This window comes from Macaca mulatta, chromosome 7, assembly GCF_049350105.2.
Source record: "Macaca mulatta isolate MMU2019108-1 chromosome 7, T2T-MMU8v2.0, whole genome shotgun sequence".
Classification (NCBI taxonomy): Eukaryota; Metazoa; Chordata; class Mammalia; order Primates; family Cercopithecidae; genus Macaca; species Macaca mulatta.
The window spans coordinates 108549281-108555280 of NC_133412.1; the positions used below are offsets into that span (position 1 = coordinate 108549281).

General features: G+C 42.9%; 1 pseudogene across 1 annotated transcript; it reads left to right on the plus strand.

Annotated features, from left to right (window-relative positions):
• The first annotated feature begins 339 nt into the window (after positions 1-339).
• LOC695443 (dnaJ homolog subfamily C member 8-like) lies at positions 340-1272 on the plus strand (annotated as a pseudogene). The gene is made up of 3 exons (XR_013395279.1): positions 340-407; positions 528-686; positions 739-1272. The product of XR_013395279.1 is annotated as a dnaJ homolog subfamily C member 8-like (transcript).
• The last annotated feature ends 4728 nt before the right edge of the window (positions 1273-6000 follow it).

Below are 6000 nucleotides of genomic sequence, written 5' to 3' on the forward strand. Positions count from 1 at the left end.
AAAGATGAAGTCTCACTCTGTTGCCCAAGCTGGAGTGCAGTGGTGCAATCTCAGCTCACTGCAGCTCCACCTCCCGGGCTCACGCCATTCTTCTGCCTCAGCCTACCGAGTAGCTGGGACTACAGGCGCCCGCCACCTCGCCCGGCTAATTTTTTTCTATTTTTAGTAGAGACGGGTGTGTTAGCCAGGATGGTCTGGATCTCCTGACCTTGTAATTCGCCCACCTTGGCCTCCCAAAGTGCTGGGATTACAGGCGTAAGCCACTGCGCCCGGCCAATTTACACTCTTAAATATAATTTCTGTCTATAGATTTTAACTTTTTAAAAAAGTAGTGGGGAAATGGCGGCTTCAGGAGAGAGAGGGACTTTGAGCAGCGGAGGCAGCACGGAGGAAGCATTTATGACCTTCTAGTGAGGAATAAAGACAGCATATAGCATAGAGGATATTCATTCCAACTAGCATTCCAATTCTAACAGTCACACCAAGGATGTTTTCCTGGGACTGCCTGGTGCTTGTTCTCCCTGGCATTATCTTCAGGTGAAACAAATAGAGAAGGAAGACTTGGTTCTAACATCCAAAAATCAGACGGAAAGACTGACTAGTCCTAGTTCCTCTTACTTCAATTTGAACCCATTTGAGGTTCTTCAGATAGATCCTGAAGTTACAGATGAAGAAATAAAAAAGAGGTTTCGGCAGTTATCCATCTTGGTGAAATAAAAAAGAAGAAATAAAAAAGAGGTTTCGGCAGTTATCCATCTTGGTGCATGCTGACAAAAATCAAGATGATGCTGACAGAGCACAAAAGGCTTTTGAAGCTGTGGACAAAGCTTACAAGTTGCTACCGGATCAGGAGCAAAAGAAGAGGGCCCTGGATGTAATTCGGGCAGGAAAAGAATACGTGGAACACACTGTGAAAGAGCGAGAAAAACAATTAAAGAAGGAAGGAAAACCTACGATTGTAGAGGAGGGTGATCCTGAGCTGTTCAAACAAGCTGTATATAAACAGACAATGAAACTCTTTGCTCAGCTGGAAATTAAAAGCAAAGAGAGAGAAGCCAAAGAGATGCATGAAGGAAACGACAAAGGGAAGAAGAGATTGAAGCTCAAGAAAAAGCCAAACGAGAAAGAGAGCGGCAGAAAAACTCTGAGGAAAGTCGAGATGGTGGTGTGGACAGCTGGCGAAACTTCCAAGCCAATACAAAGGGGAAGAAAGAGAAGAAAAATCGCACCTTCCTAAGACCACCGAAAGTAAAAATGGAGCAGCGGGAGTGAGTACCCGGGGTCCCAGGCGCAGAACCTTCCCCCTGCTATCTCCCTTCCTGCTTTGAAGGACTCATTCTTTCTTCCCCTGCCACCTCTACATAGAGTAGTATTTGCTTTTTAGTCCATTTCGTTTTCAATACAATTTAATATCGATTGGAGTAATTCTTTTGCACATTGAAATGAGGGGATTGGTTTAAAAGAAGACCTTCCCCTCTCCCTGCCCCTAGAACAACCAGGATTGGAAGGTGCCACCATTGGTGCTGCCTTCTCTTCCCACAGCCTGTAACTCAGCGTTTTGTACTTCACTGAATTGTGCTGGTTAGAAACTTCGTGAATAGTTTGTGGAAATCATCCAATTAAACATATTGCTTAAAATGGTGTTGCTGTGACTTCAGAGACAGGCCTGGAAGGGGCATTTTGGAAGCCCCTTGGCTTCAGTTGCTCGCTTCTGGGTGTGCTCCCTTCGAAGGCCCAGATAAGACAGGGAACACCTGTGGGCACACAGAGCAGGCACCTGATGCCCTGATGCTCTGTGGTGTTTGGCATGTGCCTCCGTCTACTGACCAATCAGCATGGCATGAGGCCCCCGCCACCCAAACCTTTCACTTTCCAAAGAGCTAGCCGTCTTCCACCCAGTACCACGGTGTCCTAGCCTGTCTGTATTTGTTAGTGGTAATATTCTTTACGTATAATAAATTTTTATAACCACCCCCCCAAAAAAGTGGTAACTATTATCATAGAGAAGCTTTACTTTTTGTTGTTTTTAAATAATGTCAGCTTTTATTTTAGATTCAGGGAGTGCATGTGCAGGTTTGTTACATGCATACATTGCTTGATGTTGAGGTGTGGAGTACAAATGATCTTGTCACCCTGGATAGTGAGTATAGTAGCCAGTAGGTAGTTTTTCAATTCTTGCCCCATTCCCTCCTGCTGGTCTAGTAGTCCCCATATCTATTGTTTCCATCTTCATTTCCATGAGTTCCTAATGTTTAACTCCCACTTATAAGTGAGAACATGCTGTATTTGGTTTTCTGTTCCTGCGTTGATTTGGAGAAGATTTACTTTTTTTTTTTTGAGATGGAGTCTCGCTCTGTCACCAGGCTAGAGTGCAGGGGTTTAATCTTGGCTCACTGTAACCTCTACCTCCAGGGTTCAAGTGATTCTCTTGACTCAGCCTCCCAAGTAGCTGGGACTACAGGTGCCTGCCACCACGCCTGGCTAATTTTTGTATTTTTAGTAGAGACAGGGTTTCACCATGTTGGCCAGGATGGTCTAGATGTCTTGACCTCATGATCCACCCGCCTCAGCCTCCCAAAGTGCTGGAATTACTGGTGTGAGCCACCACACCCGGCAGAATCTTTACATTTTAATGTAGTTTAATTTAATACATGTGTTTTGTTTTATGCCTTTCATCTTGTTTGTGTCCAGATGTCACAGAGAATCTTCTAAATTGTCTTCTAATTACTTTAAATTTTAATTTTTCCCAGTTAGGTCTTTAAACATCTAAAAATTAATCCAAGTATAGTAGTGCTTTTTTCTGGCCCAGCATTGCTAAAGAGACAGGGCTTTTGACAACTTTAAAGAACCTGGATGGTCTCCTAAAAGATAAATTCAAACAGTGTCATTTTAGGCGCAGATTTGTTGTTGGGGGCGCGGTGTAAGGGTGGTGATGGGTAATATGTGCATGGTAACAACAACAACAACAAAATTCAAGCCTCTTGCCATGTGGCCTGTTGTCCCAGTTACTCGGTGTGGGGTGGGAGGGTGGGGGCTGAGGCAGGAGGATTGCTTAAGGCCAGGAGTTTGAGCCTTGGAATAACTCCTGGGCATAATTCGGCCTGGGCAACATGAGACCCTTTCTCCTAAACCAAAACAATCAAACATCCAACAGGTTTACCATAATGAAAAACAGATTTATTTTAAGATTAATAGGAGAGAAGTTGGTACTGTGTTTTCTACAGTTTTTTTTTTTTTTTTATTTATAGTGTTGGGGATTTTGTGACTTTTTATTGATTGACTGATTCAGATAGGCTTTGTCACCCAGACTGGAGTGCAGTGGCTCAATCACGGCTTAATGCAGCCTTAACCTCACTTTTTGTAGAAACTGGGTTTCACTATGTTACCCAGGTTGGTCTTGAACTCCTGGGCTCAAGTGATCCACTCGCCTTGGCCTCCCAAAGTACTGGAATTACAGGCGTGAGCCACCGAACCTGGCCCCTTGTGACCTTCTCTATTTTAGTGCATCACAGATGCCATTACATATAGGTCCCATTCAACACGCAGGCTATTAAAATTGCACTATTTGAAAATACATTGCTTGCAGATGTGGGATTCTTAGTACAAATTCCAAGAAAATAGGGCTTTGGGGGTAATTTGTAGTTTACTGGGAAAGAGCCTTCCAGCATTTTCAGCCGATCCCAGACGACTCCCCATTCTAGTCTTGTGGCTGGAACAATGCCGAGCACATAGTAAGTGCTTTGTAAGTGTTGATTCACTGATAGATTATAGAAGGTGCTGAACTATAGATTATAGAAGGTACTGAACTACCCAAACTTTTGACTTTGACATCTACCTAGAAGTGCTTGTCCTGCAGAGGAAAGCTGAGATCCTGGCATTAACTTATACTGTAGAGCAACAATTTATCAAGTCTGCCCACCTGCTATTTTAAGTATTTAAAAATTGCAACAAACATGGTGCTTTGGAATGATTTATTAATGTACAATTTGTGCATTAATATTGTTAGACATAGATTTTAGTTCGATATACTTTGCGTTAAGTTTAGTTCAAAGAGTATTTTTGTGAACTTACTGTGTGCTTCACTGACCTCTGAGGGCACAATGATGAGTGTAACGCAATCTCTGCTTTAACTTAATCAGGATGATGCTCCCTCTCTGTATGATAAATATGGAAAACAAGGCCTATCCAATCTTAGTCCATATTTGTCTGGCAAAATTCTTACCTTAGATTTTAAAAAACCCCACAAAGTCTTTAATCATATGTCTAACCCCAAAACAGTATTCCCAGTAGGCTTTACGGAATTGGGTAAAGGATTCAACAATAAGGGAAGCAATGTTTCAGAGGGCAGAGTGAGGTGCATGTTGGTTTATGGAACATGAAGGAAATAGTAGGAAGCAGTTATTAATCTAACTACACCATTCCACATACAAAGCCTGGAAGGAGTCTCCCTGACTAGGGAGTGGTGTCGCAGGGCTCCCCCATCTACTGGTAAGTTAATTGTGCTTGTGAAGGGTGTCTATCGCCTTCTTTCTTCTCTAGTGTGCACCAGCACCCTTCCATCCACCACTCAATTCTCCTGTACTTTTGTTTTGCTTTGCCTGGCTCAATTCAGGGCTTTGCAATATAATGTCTAGAGGTTTAGTTTTGTCACTGTAGAATCAAATGAGCCTACAGGTTATTTGGTTTTAATTATCATTCACTGAAACAATCAATGTACGGGATTTAGTCATTCAAATGGTTACTGGAGGGACATTTAGGTAATTGCAGCTGTTGAATGTTCTCTCTTCTGCTAATTGTTTTTATTGAACAAGATTTATATCTAGGTATTAAAGAGAAGTTGTTGTAGCTGTGATTATCACAGGCCAACATTTTGGAAGGAAGTGGTGGGAAGGAGATCTGGGCCCTAATCTTGGCCCTGCTTTTCACTCTTTTTTTAAAAAAATTTTATTTCTTTGAGACGAAGTCTCACTCTGTTGCCCATGCTGGAGTGCAGTGGTGCGATCTTGGTTCACTGCAACCTCCGCCTCCCGGGTTCAAGTGATTCTCCTGCCTCAGCCTCCTGAGTAGCTGGGATTACAGGTGCCCACCACCACACCTGGCTAATTTTTTTTTTTTAAATTTTTAGTAGAGATGGGGTTTCACCATGTTGGCCAGGCTGGTCTCAAACTCCTGACTTCAAGTGATCCGCTCGCCTCGGTCTCCCAAAGTGCTGAAATTACAGGTGTGAGCCACCACCCCCGGCCTTCACTCTTTTATAAATGCCTCACTTCTACGTTTTCAAAATGTCATGTCAGTATACAGTCTAGTGTCTGTCCTCACAAACATGTACATTTGGCCATGTCCCTGTGCTTAGTTGCCATAACAGACACTTTTAAGATTGTATAAAATAATATGCACTGCCCTAAATGGAATTTTCTGAGTGTAGTATTTTGATTGGCTTTTCAATTTCTTATGTAAGCACCTAAGGTTACCATTCTATTTAGTACTCCTCAGGATGAAAAATATTTTGTCTTCCCACCTGGTTTCAGCGAATGAGGCCTGCAAATTTAACTGACTAAAGACAGATTAACAGGAAAAAAGGTATGATTTTTATTGATATTAATACTTTTAAATGCATGGAAGCTTCACAGAGATGATGTGAAAACTCAAAGACGTGCTCAGAATCTGAATTTTTTTTTTTTTTTTTTTTTGAGATGGAGTTTCACTCTGTCGCCCAGGCTGGAGTGCAGTGGCATAGTCTCAGCTCACTGCAGCCTCTGCCTCCCAGTTTCAAGTGATTCTCCTGTCTCAGTCTCCTGAGTAGCTTGGACTACAGGCATGTGCCACCGTGCCCCACTAATTTTTGTATTTATTGTTTAGTAGCATCGGGGTTTCGCCATGTCGGCCAGGCTGGTCTTGAACTCCTGACTTCAAGTAATCCACCCGCCTCAGCCTCCCATAGTGCTGGGTTACAGGTGTGAGCCACTGCACCTGGCCAGAACCTGGAGTTTGTATACCCTT